Here is a 19,086-nt window from a genome sequence, read left to right as displayed (position 1 = left end):
TATACATAATTTTAGTTTTACACTTAATATATTATATATAATTAGGGGTAGATGAGGCTCCTTAGCCGTGGTGAATGTTTCTACAGCAAAAGGCGCCTCAAGGTGAAAATCTGACCATGAATAAGGAAAATCATAATATAAAATCCCCACTATAATGCTTTGTGGTTATGTGATAACTATTACATTTATATAAATTGTTTTAATTTTTGTGTGCATTCTAAAACGACATTTAATGCTGTTCAAAACTTTGTAGATTACTCATTTAAAGCAACTTTGTGGGCTGTCACCTTTGCATCTAGTGAGTTAATGTATGAACAAGTTGCAGAAACAAATGCAGAAACAGATGCAAATATAAGAAGATGGAAAACGAAGAAAACAAGTTATCATGTTATCACAGTACACAGATGTTATCACATAAGGTGAGTACAGGTCTTTTTCTAATCACGCCTATCAGTTATTAACTTTATATAGATATAGATATAGATAAATCTATAGATAGATATTAGATATAGATATATATAGATAAAAAATATTTTTTTAAACTTGTATTTTTTATTATGTACTTCTTTTTTTTTTAATCATCTGTCGACTTTTTTGTTACATCTTTTTTTATTAAATACTTATTTACTTTTTTAGCAATCAGGCTATATAATTAGAAGGCAAATGACTTTTATTTTTTTACACTGTATGTAGTATTGTTTTCTTAAAATTATTTAATGATTTAGATAAAAGAAAACAAATAACACACTAGAAAATCTTGTTGCCAAAAGTAGTTAGCAACTCTCAAAGTAAGATTTGTTTTAAAAGTTTGTGATTTAAGATAATTATTAAATAATCATATTATTATTTAAGATTTTATTCGTTTCTTTTCAGCTAAATCTGATTCATTAGATAAAGTTTGATGCGTGCTCTTATAGAAGAAAATATCGACTGATTCGTTAGATTATGTTTGAAGCGTGCTTTTATTGGAGAATAGATATATAAGTTTGAAGCGTGTTCTTCGTAAGTTGCAGATCTACGACTTCGTACTTATTACTTATTGGATATAAGGAGGATATTTTAACAAAAGTGCAGCTTTTATTAGAAATTAAAAATTTTTATGTCAAGAACTAATATACTGACTAATAAAACCATGTATTTTAATACGTATTAAATATTTCCTCGACGATGAGTTTTTTTTCTTTACACGAATCCAAACACTTATAATTGTAATTATAAAGCATAGTTATTGCTTAAATATTACGTGCCAAAATTAACGTAAAAAGCACGTCTTTTGGACAGTTTAAGGGGACCAAAAAGTCACCTAAATATCACGCGCCAAAAGTAACATGAAAAACACGTCCATAAATCACGTAAATTGGTCATTTCATGAGGACCAATAAGTCACCTAAATATCACGTGCCAAAAGTAACGTGAAAAACACGTCCATAAATCACGTGAATTGGTCATTTCATGGGGACCAAAAAGTCACCTAATTGTCACGTGCCAAAATAACGTGAAATTCACGTTTTTGTCACGTCGCTGTGCCTACTGGGGTCTTCCTACTTTACACATTACTTACAGTTGATCATTCTGTCTTCCTGCAAAATTAAATAATGGAACGGAAGACGTATTCAAAAAGATTTCAAGGAGATTCAAGTGAAAATTATCAAAGGTACAAGTAAATTTTGAGTTAAACAAAGCTGAATTTATTAGCATTGATTATAAATGTTAGTTGAAAAACTACATAAGTATATAGTATATAAAGTTTTTTAAATAACATTTATTTCAGCTTTGTTTTATTTTCTATAGTTAAAGCTTTATATTAGTATAATATATAGTATATTTCTAGTCTAATCTGCTAGATTAAAATATTTATACAAAAACTATATCATATAGTTTTAGTATAGATATTTTAATCTAATAGATAATTATATCAGTAGATATTTTAATCTAGCTAGATTCCTAATCAGTAGATATTTTAATCTAGCTAGAACCCAAATCAGTAGATATTTTAATCTAGCTAGAACCCTAACCCTAACCCTAGCCCTAACCCTAACCCTAACCCTGATATTTTACTCTAGCTAGATTAAAATATCTACTGATATAATAATCTATTAGATTAAAATATCTATACTAAAACTATATGATATAGTTTTTGCATAAATATTTTAATCTAGTAGACTAAAATACCTATTGATTATTTACATGTTTTATAGACAGCTTCCATGTTTTTTTCCTCTTTTGAAATTTTAGAGTACTTATTAAAAATATATATTAGTATTTTCTGGTAATCTTAGTTCTAGGAGTCCTAGAGGTAAGATTCAAAAGATATATCTAATTTAAATGATGTATATTTAATTCTAAATGTGTTTTAAATTTCAACTAATTTCAACTTCATCTTTTCTTAAATTTTCATTTCAACTGTATAATAATAAATTAATATTACATATATGAAAAAGTTTTTAATAATAATGATATTAGTTACAAATTGAGTAAAATAAATTTACCACCTCATCTCTATTTAAATCAGTTTTATTATGTGTATATTTTACACAAGTTTATTATTTGCAAAGTGTTTTTTTAGGAAGCGTATAGCTAACTGGCATAATAACCATAGTCATGTGTATGTAATTTCACAAAGTATTGATTCCCCAGCAAATGATTCAAATTTTAGTGAAAACTTAGCTTTAAAAACTTTTAATTAGGGTTGTTTGTTGCAATCAGAAAGTGAAAATGAATCAGATTGTGATCATCAGCCCAAAATAAATAGTGTTTCGCAAAGTTTTGATAGTTTCATTTATCCTTCAGATACTGAATTTTGTGAGTTAATGGATGATAGTCAATATTAAAAGACATTCGTATTTGGGAATTAAAACATCAAACTACACGAGAATATATTAATGACTTATTAACAATTTTAAGAAATCATGGGTACCAACTTCCAAAAGATTCAAGAACAGTTTAAGGAACATTGAACAAAGTTGATAGAATCGAAATAAATGAAGGTGAATTTAAATACCTTGGCATAAAGGAAGGCCTTAAAACGATTTTAAAGCGCAGTGCATATAACTGTGATGAAATTAAGCTACTCTTTAATGTAGATGGTCTCCCTATTTTTAAATCATCGGGATACCAATTATGGCCCATTACATCCCAATTTTCTGTTTTTCAACCTTTTACTGTTGCCTTATATGGTGGTCAGAAAAAACTAAATCCTATTGAGTTTTTGACCAATTTTACACATAAGCTGAAAGAGCTGCATAATAAAACAGTTGTTTTATGTGGTAAATCCTATTATGTCTCAATCTTTGCAATACCATGTGGTTCGCCTGCTCGCAGTTTTCTGAAGGGTATTGTACAACATAGTGGTTACTATGCCTGTGAGAAATGTGATGAGGCTATTGTGTGTGTTAAAGGTCGTAGAGTTTATGGTACAATTAATAGTAATTTGGTTTTAAAAAGAACTGATAATGGGTTATGTTCGGGTCAGTATGCTCAACTAGATAATGAAAGCAGATCTCATCAGCATATAGACTCCATTGTATGAAATTCAACAACTAGATCTTGTTCAGCAGTTTCCATTAAACTATATGCATCTAGTTTGTTTAGGAGTAATGCGTTGTATTTTATTGTATTTAAAAGGAGGATATCCACAGATACTTTCAGGAAGATTGGCTTCTGCAGATCTGATAGAGATATCTCATCGTTTAAGTGAACTAAAAGGAAAATTACCTTCAGATTTTGTGAGACAACCACGTGAACTAACTGAAGTTAATCGGTGGAAGGCTACTGAATTTAGAACTTTTTTTCTATACACAGGCATTGCTGTACTAAAGGATGTTCTGGAACCAAAAAGGTACAAATATTTTTTGAGTTTAGCCCTTGCAATACGCATGCTATGTGAAGAGGAAACCATCTTGTGATGCAGTTATCTAAATTCAGCAAGGCAACTTTTAAATTATTTTGTTGCTAATGCACATGAGCATTGTGGTGATACTTTCACTGTATACAATATACATAACCTCAAGCATCTTCCTGATAATATTGAATTTTTTCAATCTTCTCTTGATGTTTTTTCATGTTTTCAATTTGAAAATTATTTAAAAACCTTTTGATTTTTTTAGGATTGGTACGTGGTAAACAGAATCCATTAATAGAAATAGTTAAAAAGCTTCATGAATTAAAAGATACTTACTCTGAGAAAACAATTACTATTACCAAAATTAATTGACCTACTAAATCTTGGTTTAATACTCAAGATTGTATATGCTTTGTGAATAACATTTTGCCTGATGGTAGATTAGTATGCAAGATGTACAAAAAGAGTGAACTAGACAATTTTTTTGAAGATTTTATTTTTTCTAAGACTCTTCAAATATTTCTTATAAGAAAAGATACACTTTGGTCAAATCAAATAACTTGTCCAAATATAAAATGGAGAAAATGTGTTTGCTCAGCACATGGAAATGATCAAGTTATCATACCATTACTAAATTGTGTAAATTTGGGCTGAAAAAAAAAACAACTAAATAAACCTTTATTTATATTAAAATTTTCTATTTCTAAACCTTTTTTATGAGAATAGATTTATTTAAACTTCGGTTTTATTATTAATCTGTTTAAAAAACTTAGAATATCTGAAGTTAAATATGCGATTATATGTAAAAAAAAAATTGAATGGTTTATGCTTCTAATTTAAAAAAAAGTAAAAAGATGTTCAAGACTAATGTAATGTGTATGTACATTTGATTTGTTCATTAATTCTTTTTTTTATTCTCAGGCTTTTTAATATTGTTGTTATAACTGAAAAAGGTCTACCAACCAAGACAGTGGTTTCTTCTCATTGGGTTAGTTTAGACAAATGTATTGTTTATTTCCCACCCAAAGGATACAAAACTCTTGGAACTTATATTTCTGAGTGGGCTGTTCCGGAACCAGGCTGGAAAGAATATGATTTTATTGAATTTATTTTGGAAGCTGGAACATTGGAGACATGCAACCAGATGCTTGAATTTCAAACAGAAGATGAGTCAGAAAATCACGGTTTATATTTTTTATTATTTATAATTTCTCTTGATAAAAAAATTATTATGAGTGTACAAATAATTTTTTTGTATCAACCGTAAGGATAATCAAAAGAAGTTTGAGCACCCAGTCCAGAGCTAGACTTGATTTTTAATTCTAATGAACCTGTAAACAGTGGATTTTCTCATAAGCTGAGCAATAGATATTCAAATACAGGTGACGAAGTTTTATGTAAAGGTATTCCAGAAAAAGTATTTGTTTGACTAGTATTTATTTCAACTTTATTATTTTTTTGCATTAGAAAAACTGAAACCAGCCCAAGCTCCAGGTCTGTTGCCTGATTTTCCACCTGATTTCGTTAACAAAAATGCTGGAAAACCTTTTGGAAAATCAAAAAAAGTTCGAGCACCTAGTCCAGAGCTAGACTTCATTTTTAATTCTAATGAACCTATGAGCAGTGTATTTACTCATAGGCTGAGCAATAAATGTTCAAATACAGGTGATGAAGTTATATTTAAAGATATTTCAGAAAAACTATATATTTTTTCAACTATATTTTCAACTTGATTTTAAAACAGGTAATTTAAAAAGGAAACATTCAAATATAGGCGATGGTGGAGTTTCTTTCAAGGAAATGTCAAACAAACGTGAGTACTTTTGTATTTACTTGTAAATATTTTATCAATTGTTTTTCATTTATGAAAATTGTTTCATTTTTTTGTATTATATTGATAATAATATTTTTAATTCATTTTAGTTTCAGAATTAAGAATTTAATATTATATAATTAAATGTAATTAAATATAATTTAAAAGTTGCAATTAATAATAAATATTTTGTTAATTTTGAAAAATCGCAAATTAAATATTTAATTAAATTTTCGCTTTTTTTTTCAGAGTTTCAATATGCAATTTTCATGGAACTAACAAGTCAATTTGATCAAGTTAAGGTGAATCAAAAGATCGTCTTGAGCTACTTGAAAATAATGCTGCGGGACCCAGTGGGTTCTCAAATTGTGATATTTTAACAGAACCAATAGATACAGTGTTTGTTGTGGAAGGTTACAGTGATACAGGCTTGATGAGGAAGAAAATGGATTAAACTCCAGTAAAGCAGCTAGGTTTCAAAAGGTAATTTTGTCAATTTCTTTATTTTTTCCACCTTATAGAAAAGTAAATTTAATCAACAGTTTTAAATGTTACTTTTAAAAACACAACTCAAAACTAAAAAAGCTAAATTTTTTTTTATTAGAAGTTTACAATTTTATTTACAATGCTATTTGTATTTACAATTGATTTTATTTTACAATGCAATGTTTTTGTCTTTCCTCAAATAGAAACAAGATTGAGATTTGTTTGCTTTTTTTTTTAACTAAAGTTTTTATTGACTCTAGATTACACAGATTAAACGGGTTGGTGGTTCAACGCCACATCGACTTGTTAAAAATGTGTTAGACAGCAAAATGGCACAACCTTTGCAAAGCTGCTTCAGTAAAGATGGGATAAAAGGAAAACGAAAATTTGTTGCCACAACGTAATATAAATATTTAAAAAGTTAGTTTACATACCTAATTACATTGTAATTAACTTAAAGTTTTTATTAGTTTTTATTATTTATTTTTATAAAGAACAAAAAAGTCATAATAACATTTAAATATAAATGAAAAATAGTTCTAAATTTTGCTTGTTTTAGAAGCGCTCATCTCAGAAAAAGATGGTTTTGACGTGGGCAATATTGAGACACTTGTTGACGACTTGTTAAAACGTGCAATGCCGAAATCGCAAAAAGAAGGAATTAAATAATATAAAAATTCTTCAATTTTTTTCTATTATAGCATGTATAGCATTTAAACAAGTAAATAAATTTTTAACTTGAAAAAAGAAATTATTGCTAGATTTCGGTGTCATGCCTAAATACGACGACCATAATAGGTTTGATAGGACGTCAAAATGCCCACTGGGATACAATATTTGCGTACAAAAGCTGACTATGTACAAGACTAAAGTAAAGCATATTACGTGATTTAGTATTGAGAAAAGGTCTTGACTTATACAAAACACCTATTACAGAGGACACTTTTGTTTCAAGAAAACCAATATGGTTTCTCCATGACAAATTTTCATCAAAAAGTACTCTCAAAAATTTTGTGCATTTGTCACGTTCAATTTAATTTTTATTAATAAACAGTTTAGGCAGCTTTAACGGAAGATTAATTGATTGTTTTTTTTTATGAAATATAGTAAAGCTAGTTTTTATACAATTTAGGGATAATTTATTAGCTATGAACCAGAGGTTGAAATTTTCGAGTTCAATATTCATAGTTTCAAACAAAGTCTTTGCATCAGGGTGATTAAAAAATAAATTTGTATCGTCAGCATACATAATAGTAGATATTTTTTGGGAAGCTTTATGCATATCGTTAATATATATTAAAAACAATAATGGACCTAGGATTGAACCCTGAGGAACTTTACACGTAATATCAAAGGCTCCTGACTTTTCTAGTCGTACTAATTGCTTTCTGTTAGACAAGTAGCTTTGAATCTACTTAAATGTTGAGCCTATTATGCCGTAATATTTTAGCTTGGAAAGTAAAATACTGGGATCAACTGTATCAAAGGCCTTGGAAAGATCAATAAAAACTCCTAATACCAGTTTATCACAATCAAACGACATATATATTTTGTCAGCAAGTTTAATAATAGCATGTTCAGTAGTGCAATTACTTTGAAATCCAAACTGATTTTTGTATAATAAATTGTTTAATGTAAAGTACTTATTAACTCTAACTATTAATTATAAATTACTATCTCATATACTTTTGAAAAAACTGGGAGTAGAGAAATAGGTCGGTAGTTAGAAATATTATTGCAATCACCTTTTTTGAGAATGGGATTAATGTTGGCTAATTTAAGTTTGTCAGGGAATATACTATTTTCAAATGAAGATGATATTAAATAAAATAATGGTTTACTAATGCTGTTCATAACATAAATAGCTACATTACTGGAAATACCATCATATCCACATGACTTGTTGCGTTTAAGTTCAATAATTGCTTTATTAAATTCAAGTTTAGTTATCTTTTCATTATTTATACTAGTGTTGGGTTTTTCTCCCAAAAATTATTAAATGTTTTATTTGGTTGCACAATGTTAGAAGCAAGAGAGGGGCCTACATTAACAAAATATTTGTTAAATTCTTGACATATATTTGATTCACTTGTTATAATTTTTTTATCGGAAATTAATTTTTGTGGTAAGCAAGTATGCTTCTTTTTTTCTCTTCCTGTTAGTTGGATAATAACAGCCCAAGTCCTTTTTATATAGAATTTATGCTTATCAAGCTGATTGGAAAAATATCTTATTTTTGCTTCTTTTATATTATGTTGAAAAAACTTTTTATAATTTTTGTAGATTTTTTCATCATCTTTATTTTTTGATTTTGAAAATTTTACCTAAAGTTTTTGTTTACTTTTTGATGCTTTAATTAAAGTTATTGTCCTCCATGGATTCTTATATCCTTTGTTTTTTATTTCTGTAGATATTTTTGGGCATATATTATCAAAGATATTTTGAAATGTACTTGAGAAATTATCAAAAGCAATATTAGGATCTGTTGATGAATAAACGTTGTCCCATCGTTCTATTTGGAGTTTTTTTTTAAATTATTTAGGTTTCTTATAGAAAGATTTCTGTAAGTCACAAAGATTTTTTTATTGTCAATATTAGATAGTACTTCGCATGCTATATGGAAAACCGGAAAATGATCAGAAAAGTCTGCAATAAAAAGGCCTGATTCAAATTTAGTATTTAGGGAACTGTTTGTTAAAATATTGTCAATAACAGAAGATGATTAGTTAGTAATGCGGGTGGGTTTAAAAATGGTGGGTGTTACATTAAATTCAAATAGTTAGTTGAAAAAGTTTTTTATGCTTGCAAACTTTTCATAACATAATGCGTCCATATTTGTATCTCCCGCGAAAAAAACGTGCTTGTTTGGTTTACTCATTTGAGACATAAAATTTCTAAAGATATTAAGGAAGTTAACTTGTTTACCACATTGCGGTCGATACAATGAGGAGATTAAAAACGATTTACCAGAAGTATTTAACACTTCAATGCACAAAGCTTCAATATGTTTATTTGTTTTTGAAAATGTGTTGCTTTTTTTAAACTCAAATTTATCAAGAATATATATTGCAACGCCACCTCCCTTGCTGATTACACGTGGTTGACTTATCATTTTATGTGAATCTAAATTGTAAAGGGAATTTTCGGGCATGGGCAAATTTGCATCTTCCCAAGTTTCTGATATACATATTACATTAAAAAGATCATTTAAAGAATATTAAAAATGTTTAAATGATTCAAAATTTTTGTTCATTGACCGTATATTAATACTTAAATGTTTAAATCTTTGTTACGTTTTTCTCTCTTAAATTCTTCTGGTTTATAATATTCATTATTTAAGCAGTTAATATCTATTTCAGTCAAAAAATTATAATCATTTTTGTTATATTTCAAAATTTCAAAAATAGGTGATATTAATTTTGTCAAATTAGCTTCATTATTATGCATTGTTTTAGATATATTCATTGTTAATATAATCCTTAATAAAAACCTTAATTTAGTACTTAATAAAATAATTAAAACGTAAATAAATAAATTACTTGCTTTTAACACCCTCGTTCTCGTTTTTCATTTCTCTTACCACTAATCGATTATATATGATTTTCGCGTATTTTCTGTTATCACGATGTATTTTTGCTTGGACAAAAAGCTCTTTACGAATTCGCATTGTTTCATTGCTATAGTCTTCGTTGATAAATATGTTTTTTCCCTTGAGTTTACGAGCGTTAGATAAGATGCTTTCCTTGTCCTGCCAGTTTAATATTTTGCAGACAATAGTTCTAGGCTTACCATTAAATTTACCGACACGATGTGCTCTTTCTATATTAGCTGGATCCGCTTTTCTTTTCTTTCAAGGTCTTCCTTAAATAGTAGGCTTTTTTTAAAACATCATTAAATGTTTCGTTATTTGCTTCTTTGATTCCGACAATTCTTAGATTGTTACGTCGGTTTCGTAAAACATTTGAAAATTGTATCTCCTTGCAATGACATGAGTTCTCTAAGCATTCCCATCGTAATTACTTTATCGTTATCCATTTTTTATGTTTTTTTAATATCGGTTTATATTTTTATAGATATACAACATATATATGTAAATTCATATATATATATATATATATATATATATATATATATATATATATATATATATATATATATATATATATACATATATATATATATATATATATATATGTATATATATATATATATATATATATATATATATATATATATATATATATATATACATATATAAACATTTTAAGATGAATATATTAAAAAAAAAATATTTAATTTGTTTTTTCACTTTTTTTTACTTCTTCAACACATCTGCTCTGCTTAAAGTGCAAAGTGCGTTTTTTTATAAAGCCTCAAATCTTTTAAGTATCATGTTTGCAGATGATACTAATTTGCTTCTCTCTAATAATAATATTTAGCAGCTCTTTTTGACTATGAATGATGAACTGCAGAAAGTATAAATTATATATTTTTCAAAAATTATCAAATTCTTTCAAATTAATTTTAATCATAAACAAAACAAATTAAGTTCTCTTTCGTTTCCTCTCCAAAAAACGTTTCTTGCCGACAAATATGCCGCAAATTTTTGTTGATCAAGTTAAAATAAAAGAGATTTAGTAACAAAATTATTAGGTGTTTTTCTTGACGAGAACATCGCATGGAAACAACACATTAATTTCGTTTGCGCAAAAGTGTCTAAAAGTATTGGAATCTTACACAAGACCAGAATATATTTAAATAAAAAAAGTTTAAAAAAATGTTTAACTTTATTACTCATTTGTTCTTAGTTATACAAATTATGCATTTACTGCCTGGGTAGTACAGGCAAAAGTAAGTTAAAACGTCCTTACCGCCGTCAGAAACATTTAATGCGTTTAATCAATTTTACAGATCGGTTCTCATATATCACAGTGAGTCATAAATAATACTAAATTAGCTTTAAAAAAGATATTTGGATCTTCTAAATATATTTTTGATCAAAAGAAAAAAAAAATTTTTAAAATTGTATTTAAAGTTTCATAGTATAATTTCTCAACGTTCAAAAATCATGACTATTTAAAATTTGCAACCCCCTCAAATTGAGGGTGTTTAAACTTTATATGGTCATAATTTTTGAACTCTTAAATATTTTAATATGAAATTTAAATTTTATTGATAAATATAAGTCTAGTTGAAAATAGTTCAAAAATTGTTTCATCAATTTGTTGCTCTCGCGTTTGGGGCAGGGGGAAGGGCTAAAATTTTTGGGTTTTTTTGATCACAGGCTCCAATCATCGCAATTTTCTGCAAAGCATCGTTATTTGACTTAAGTATACATAAGTATAAACATACAAATGTTTGGAGTTTGCTCAATGTCCCGAAGCTAGATATCTTGAAGACCAAAAAATGCTAGCACCACTCCTTCTGATGTCTAAAAGTTATTTTTTAGACAAGGTGGTACTTAGTTGAGGCTCTAATCAATTTTAAATTATTATATATATACTTAATAAAGATTTTAAAGTATTTTCAGACTGGAGTATTTTGGAGCTTTTTTTAATTAACTAAAGAGGGTAAAAATTTGCATTTAAAAAACATACAAAAACAATCAACTTCAAAGTTAAATAAAATTTACAAATCAAAATAAAGTTTTTATCTTCAACAGGTCATATAAACTTTAATTTAAAAGCTTATGACTAACAAATATCATTTTATTAAAGCTTCATAAGTATGGAAAACAAATATTACCATTAAACCTATATTAAACACATTTTTTTTTTTAATTTTGGCACACTCTGTGCATACTAAAATATTATATGGAAACAAGAATACTCAACGCATACAAATTAAATGTATTTAATGTTTTATGTTTCATTTATATGTGTAAAAACGATTTATGCCCGTTTAGATTTTAAAGATTTATTTAATTTGAAACCCATAAACAAATAAGCCTTAAGAAATAATAATTTTGTAAATGAACCGCTTCGTAAAACAAGATGTAATCAATTTTGTATTTCATATCATGCGTCACATCTATGGAATATGATAGTTATACCAAATTTTGATTTGTTGATTACTCTTCCAGTCTCTAAAAATAGGTTAAAAAATTTCATTCTCTTAACTGAAATTATTTAAAAGTTTTATTTTATTTTATATTTTTAAATATTTTTTAATATACAATATATAATGAAACTTTATGATTTAATGTGTTTCTTTATATTATAAGTATTTTCTTTCTGGTATTGTAATTCATGTGGTTTTTGTAAAAAGGTTCTGGATATAAGATCATTATTCTGGCGATAAGATCATTTTGGGGATAAGATCATTAGGATCTTCTATCAGATACTTTTGTTTGTACTTTATATATATGTATATATATTTTTTGTTACCTAGACTTGATTTTATAAGTCTACGGACTTTAAAAAGACTGTTATAAAGAATTTTAGCATTTAATACGAACACAATATTAAAAAAAAAAACCCATAAATATTAACATTAGTTGACTAATTGCAGCTTTTATGGAAAAAAAATACAATTAATGCAAATGTAAAAATACAAAAAATCAAAATTAAGAAAAAAGCAAACACCAAATTTAAAATCATCACCTTTTTTTTTTGTTTTTTTTTATGTATCGTAGAAGCATTTAATCGTAGAAGCATTTAATCGTAGAAACATTTAATCGTGATTATATTTTTCTGGAAGTAAAAGTAAAATGTCAATAATAAATTTGGTTAGCATTTGATTATCAATATTAGTTTACATTTAAATAATAACAACTTTACCAATTAATAATAGTAAAAAGACTTTAAAGTGATCTTACCTTTTACAAAACTTTAACGTGATACTACCTTTTATGACAAGATCATGTAATTAAATTCATTTACAATATTTGCTCTTTCAGAGATGCTTTCCTTTTGTACCTGCTTTGAGTTGCTGTTTTATTTTCAACACTAAATTTTTTTTTGATTTTAACTCTACTTGGCGCTCTTTATGTTTTAAATTTATTTTTTCAACACGATGAGAAACTTTTTCAATTAACAAGTTTCAATTAACGCTCTTCTGATTTTGCATGAAATCAATTAAAAGGGTTTTAAGTACTGTCTAAGTTGCAAAGTTAGTAGATGTAACTTGCAAAAAAAGTTTTACATTTCCTTAAATTCATTTTTTAATTTAAATGCCTGATAATAGTAAAACTATCCCAATGTTCTATAACTTTTTGTAAAAATTCTCTCATTTCTTTAAACTAATAATTAAAAAAACAATAATGCACTATTCTTCTATATTTTTTAAGTATATGTGAAATTTTAAATCCTACGATTAATTTCGATATAGTTGAAGATATTATGAAAAAACTTAAATTTAATTTCATTACACCCATGCATAGGACCAGAGACCCATTTTTAGATGGCGGATATTCTCAGGCTTTAATCACCGCAAATATTTGTAAACATTATTTTATGACTCTGGTATCAATATTCCAAAGTTTTAATTTAATATTCAATATTAAATTAAAACTATTCAGCAATATTCAATATTATTGAGTTGTCTCTTTGTAACATTTTAGGCTTTTCATTAAAATCCGGTATTGTACCAGAGTTCAAAAATTGTTAAAATCACACCTATTGTCAAGACTAGTGATGTCACAAATATAATTATAGACCTCTTTTTGTTTTATCATGTTTATCGAAATTATTAGAACTTATTATGTATGAAAGACTGTAAAATTATTCATCTGAGAATAATATACTATATAATAAACAATTTGGGTTTAAAAAAATCACTCAACGGACCATGCAGTAATCGAACTAATAAACTATTCATCCGATAGGTTCGATAACGATTGATTACTTTCAATTATTTACATACACATGCGTAACCAAACAGCGCTTGTAAACGACCGTGGATCAATATTTCAATTTTTTTTGGTAAAAAAAAATGTTTTAATTTACAAATTAAAACATTTTTTTTTATAAATATATATACAATGTATATATATTTATAAAAAAAATTGTCAGGGTTAGGGTTAGTTACGTGAAAGTTACGTGCCAAAATATCACGTCTTTCGGAACTTTTTTTATTCTCAATAAAAACCTGGCATAAGAAATGTGAAATAATATTTTTTATTATATTAATAATTTTTTTATAGTATAGTTATTGTATTCAATATAGTAGTTATAATTATTTACTGTTATGATAATATAATTAATTTTTATTGTAGTATTATCATAATTAAAAAAAAAAAATTGGTCTATATAATATCTTATAACGCAATGCATTTAAAACAGAACTAAAAAGTACAATATATTTTAAGTTGTAACATCAAATTAAGTTAAATAAATTAGTATCAAGCGTCCCTATTTGCCACACAAATAAGATTAAACTCAAATACAAGGTATGCTTTTTTTCTACTTTATGATATAATATTTTAGACTGGCGAATTTTGGTCCATTTTGCTTACTTAATTTAGTACAAAATAAGTTATGACAAATTTAATATCAAATTAAAATATAAATTGTCCATGTAGCTTATTTAATTATTAAATAAGCTACATGGACAAATTATAAGTTCTAGCAGAACTTATTCTTGATTTTTGAGCAATAATAATGTCCCTAGAACTTCTGCATACATTATTGCTCAAGAGTCGTTTAGATAAAAACCAAAAATAAATTTTCTTTCTTTATTTGGTTTTTATCAAAAAGGTTAAAGAATTTATCCAAGATAGTATCAATAAATAAATGTGTTATGTTATTTATTATTGATATATGTATATATCATTGTTAAATACTTTATCTTTTTGTAATATATGACATCTTGATCTGGTGCTTTACTTGTTTAAAAAGGTTAATACTTATTTATTTCATTTTTTTATATTATTTAAATATTTTATATTATTTATATGATTAATATATATATTTGAATTATATGAAATTATTATATATATATATATATATATATATATATATATATATATATATATATATATATATTAGGGATATGACTTTTTTGCAACCTACTAGGCCTGTATCGTAATTCAATGAACTTTTATGTAAAAAGAACGAATAGATGTTTCATTTTGACATATTTTGAAAAAAGGTCACCCCAAAACCAAAAAATCGAATTTTCAATAGGTACACTTTTGTACAGTAAATGAATATTAAAGGCTGAAGATGTTGTAAGAGTCATACTCCTGTTGTTATTTTATTTATTTATGCAACATGTACTGTGATATAACAAAAAACATTATGTGATATATAATTATACAAGTATTACAAAATTAACAGTATCAAAGCGTCTAGTACAACAATATACATAACTGTCTGTGTCTATAGGCCTACTGTGTTTAGTACATGGGTCACATGATGCTCACGTCTCATAAAGAGTCTAGCGCTTATTACTTAGAATGAATCGAAGTTGCAGTTTGTCTTTCTTTCTGCAGGAAGCATACAGGTCTTGCATCACCTTGATTGCACGTTCAGCTATCTGATTACTTCGTGGTATGTCGATGACGGATGGCTCTTTCTTCCAGTGATTTTTGAATGACTGCAATGCCTTTTTGTAAGGCTTCAATACATCAGATAAATTCTTGAAGTCATTGTCATTGTACTTTTGACTACTAAACCAATGTTCTGCCCACTCATATGAAATGAACCTGCAAACCTTCTCCAAATTCTTTCTCGCTTCAGGCATAAGAATGAACGCCAGAATGGCGAGAATGGCTCTTGAGTTCCATCTGGCATTGCTCATATTAGAAATGTTCTGAAAGTGAATCAGAGGGAAGTTTCTTTGTTCTTCATAGAACCTAAACACTCTTGTTAAATGGTACAAAAACTTCATATCGTCTCTCCACCCTGATTTATCAAGAATTTTTGACAGTTCCATTCACAAACTTATCCTTCAGTTCATCATACTTATTCAACAGTTCAGACACAAATGGGTATTCAATGTTTGGAGATTTGGTATCACCCCCAAGTTCTTCGTCCATCACCAGACGGAGAATCCTGTCTAGTACGTGATGCTGACAACCGATAAATTGTGGTATTGTGACACCCTTTAATTTAAACATACGTTGCAACTTCACAACAACTCCATTTCTCTTCCCAGTATTGACGTTTGTTGTATCAGTAATGATCATCTTAATTGAATTCCACAAATTGTATTCATCAATAAGTTTGGCAATTTTTTCAGCAACAGTTTCAGCTTTGCCATCTTTTAAACGCAGTGCATCAAGTTTCACGTCAGTTCTTTCATTCTGAAGTACAACTACCTGATATTCCTTATCATCTATTCGTTTGCCGTCAAAGTGTAAGGACCACTGTTCCATTTTAAGTTGTTGTATCATTTCTTTTTTTAATTTACCTGCCTCTTTGAATATGGACTTGTAAATTGCTGATTGACTTGGAGTTGGAATATCAATACCTTGTTGTGATAATACATTGCATATTTTAGCAGCTTTCTTTGTGGAAACTCCACTTGATGTAACCATACTTACAGCAAATTTACTTTTGTAGTGCTTTCTAGTTTTTTTCTGAGTGTCCTCATCATCGTCTTTATCACCGTCGTCGTCTTCATCATCTTCACTCTTACTTTTGCAGTTTTCAGATTCAGTACCACTGTCTGTGGTAGACAGGACTTGTGATGTGGAAGGTATTGCTGTTCAAGACTGGACTTTCCTTCTCTTGGAAGGGTGAATGGTTTCTTTACTTGCCACTTGTCCTGTTGAGTACCCCACCTGTCCTTTACTTTCTTTTTGTAGGTGGTATAGACGTTTATCTTCCGAGGATAACCACTGGCCATTCACTTTCGTGATGTCAAATAATGCATTGAGAACATCATATTTTCCACGCTTGACACTTTCATCATAGACCTTCAGCACCTTCATAAGCTTTGCTCTTATCACTTGATCAGACACACGTGGAAAATTCAGTTTATTGTCCCACAGTTTTGTAATTTCCTTAGAAATTTGGCCTATTCGTTCTTTTCTTCCTTTAACATATGCTCCGAGAAACTGGTATCTTCCTACGATCTGCAATTGAAGTGGTATTCTGGATTTTTCATCGAGTGAATGTTCTTCTACAGCCACGCTTCCTCTTCTTCTGTGTGACTCTTGAAATCTCACCAAATTTTTAGTCCAAGTCTTCTTGTTCTTTGTTACTGTGGTATGACTTTTCTTGTGAGACATCATATAATATTGTTACGACTTTACGGATAGCTGAGCGTAAATATCCGTTTAATAAAGTCGTTTAATTAATAAAATACTTTAACTGCATAGTAATCCAATTATAGTTCGATAATCCAGTCAATGTTGATAACAGTTCGATAATCCAGTCCGTATCCTAACGATAATGCTACAACTACTTATACTTCGTACACTTACAGCGTCTTTAGTTCGCTACAGTAGTTCCTTATTAGCTCAGTTACACGCAGAGTACTTCATAGAACTATTCACATTATCAACACTGAGCTCTGACAGCAGCTCGCTTATATAATTATTTAGAGCTTCCAGAATGTTCTACTAAGTTCTATAATTTTCTACAGTCTGTTACAGTCGTCTATATCACTGTGGTAACACAATGACGTCATCACATAACAATTCCAAGTATTTGCCGGCACACGGCCGTTTCGTTGCCATGGTAACGTGTGGCGTTATATTTATAAATTCATAACAAAATAATGAAATAAATAGAATTAAGCTGAGAATTAAGCTTAAGATTTAAACATCGGTCAAAAATGAATGTATAAAAATGGTAAATCAAATTTTTATTTTGGGGTGACCTTTTTTTGTTGCAGAAAGCTATTTGGGCATTTTTTCATGATTTTAGGTAAAAGATCATCGATTTATGATACAGGAAACATTTTATTTGAAAAAAAATTAAAAAATCATATCCCTAATATACATATACATGTATATATATTTATTTTTTAAGTGTAATTCATGTCTTAATAATTGTTCGGCATGTATGAATTTTTAAAATATAAAACGAAATAAATTTTTTTTAGCATTTTCAACTTTTTGTCAAAACTACAGACAATTTAACACCGAGTTATTTTCCATCACCACCATTAACTTTCCATCGAATTCGCCGAATTATTTTTCTATTATATTTTTCTTTATATTACATTACAACAAAAACTTATTAAAATGATCACCAAAAACGAATAAAAGAAAAAACTCTAATATAACTTTTTTTTGAACCTATGCACAAATATTTTGATGTTAAAATTACTTTAAAAACTTAATAAAGATTTTAAAAATATCTTAATAAAAAAATTTATCGGATCATTTTTTAATGTTTATAACTTCTTAAATTGTTCAATTATTCAAAATATGAGCAAAGTAAAATATATATTTTCAATTAGTAACAATATCTAAACTTTTTATTTTCTTTACTTAGAAGGTATTCCGCGTAAATTTTCGCGTAAGACACGAATTGTACTTAAGTAGTCATCCATGCTGATATAGCAACCACTCAAACTACGTTTTCCAGTAAATGATGTGCGTCCTTGAAGAACTCTAAAATAATTCACGACCTCTTAAAATTATGGAAAAAAATAGAAAAAGACCAAAATAATATATTGCAATAGAAGATTGCACAAAAAAAGTAGATTAATTTTTTCGCATCTCAAATGTTAACACCTTTTAGAGGTCAAAATTCAGATAAATATAAAACATCTAATAGTAGTCTTCTTTTAGACAGCTTTAGGCAGCTATTATTTGTTGTCTCAAAGATAAATACAATTAGATGTCTTATAGTTATTTGAATTTAGACGTCTAAAAGGTGTTAACATTTTAGATTCTAAAAAGACAGTTCTTTATAGTGCCGGCTGGGATGTTTATTAATATATATGCATCATGAGGAACATTATGATATAAATGTTGAAAAAATTAAAATATGCAAATAAACTTTATTTATAAAAACAAACCTCCAGTTTTTGACAATTAATAAATTTC

General features: G+C 27.6%; 2 long non-coding RNA genes across 2 annotated transcripts; both read left to right on the top strand.

The window, feature by feature from the left end:
• The first annotated feature begins 330 nt into the window (after nt 1–330).
• Nucleotides 331–1,069, top strand: LOC136091321 (uncharacterized). Its single transcript, XR_010643903.1, has 3 exons — nt 331–419; nt 726–788; nt 874–1,069. It is a non-coding gene; the product is annotated as an uncharacterized LOC136091321 (long non-coding RNA).
• A 3,676-nt stretch (nt 1,070–4,745) lies between these two features.
• Nucleotides 4,746–5,675, top strand: LOC136091582 (uncharacterized). The gene is made up of 3 exons (XR_010644091.1): nt 4,746–5,223; nt 5,309–5,506; nt 5,586–5,675. It is a non-coding gene; the product is annotated as an uncharacterized LOC136091582 (long non-coding RNA).
• The last annotated feature ends 13,411 nt before the right edge of the window (nt 5,676–19,086 follow it).

The sequence above is a fragment of the Hydra vulgaris genome, chromosome 15 (genome assembly GCF_038396675.1).
Source record: "Hydra vulgaris chromosome 15, alternate assembly HydraT2T_AEP".
NCBI classification, from domain to species: Eukaryota; Metazoa; Cnidaria; class Hydrozoa; order Anthoathecata; family Hydridae; genus Hydra; species Hydra vulgaris.
The sequence above is the reverse complement of the archived record's forward strand: the minus strand, read 5'-3'. Positions and strand labels throughout refer to the sequence as shown.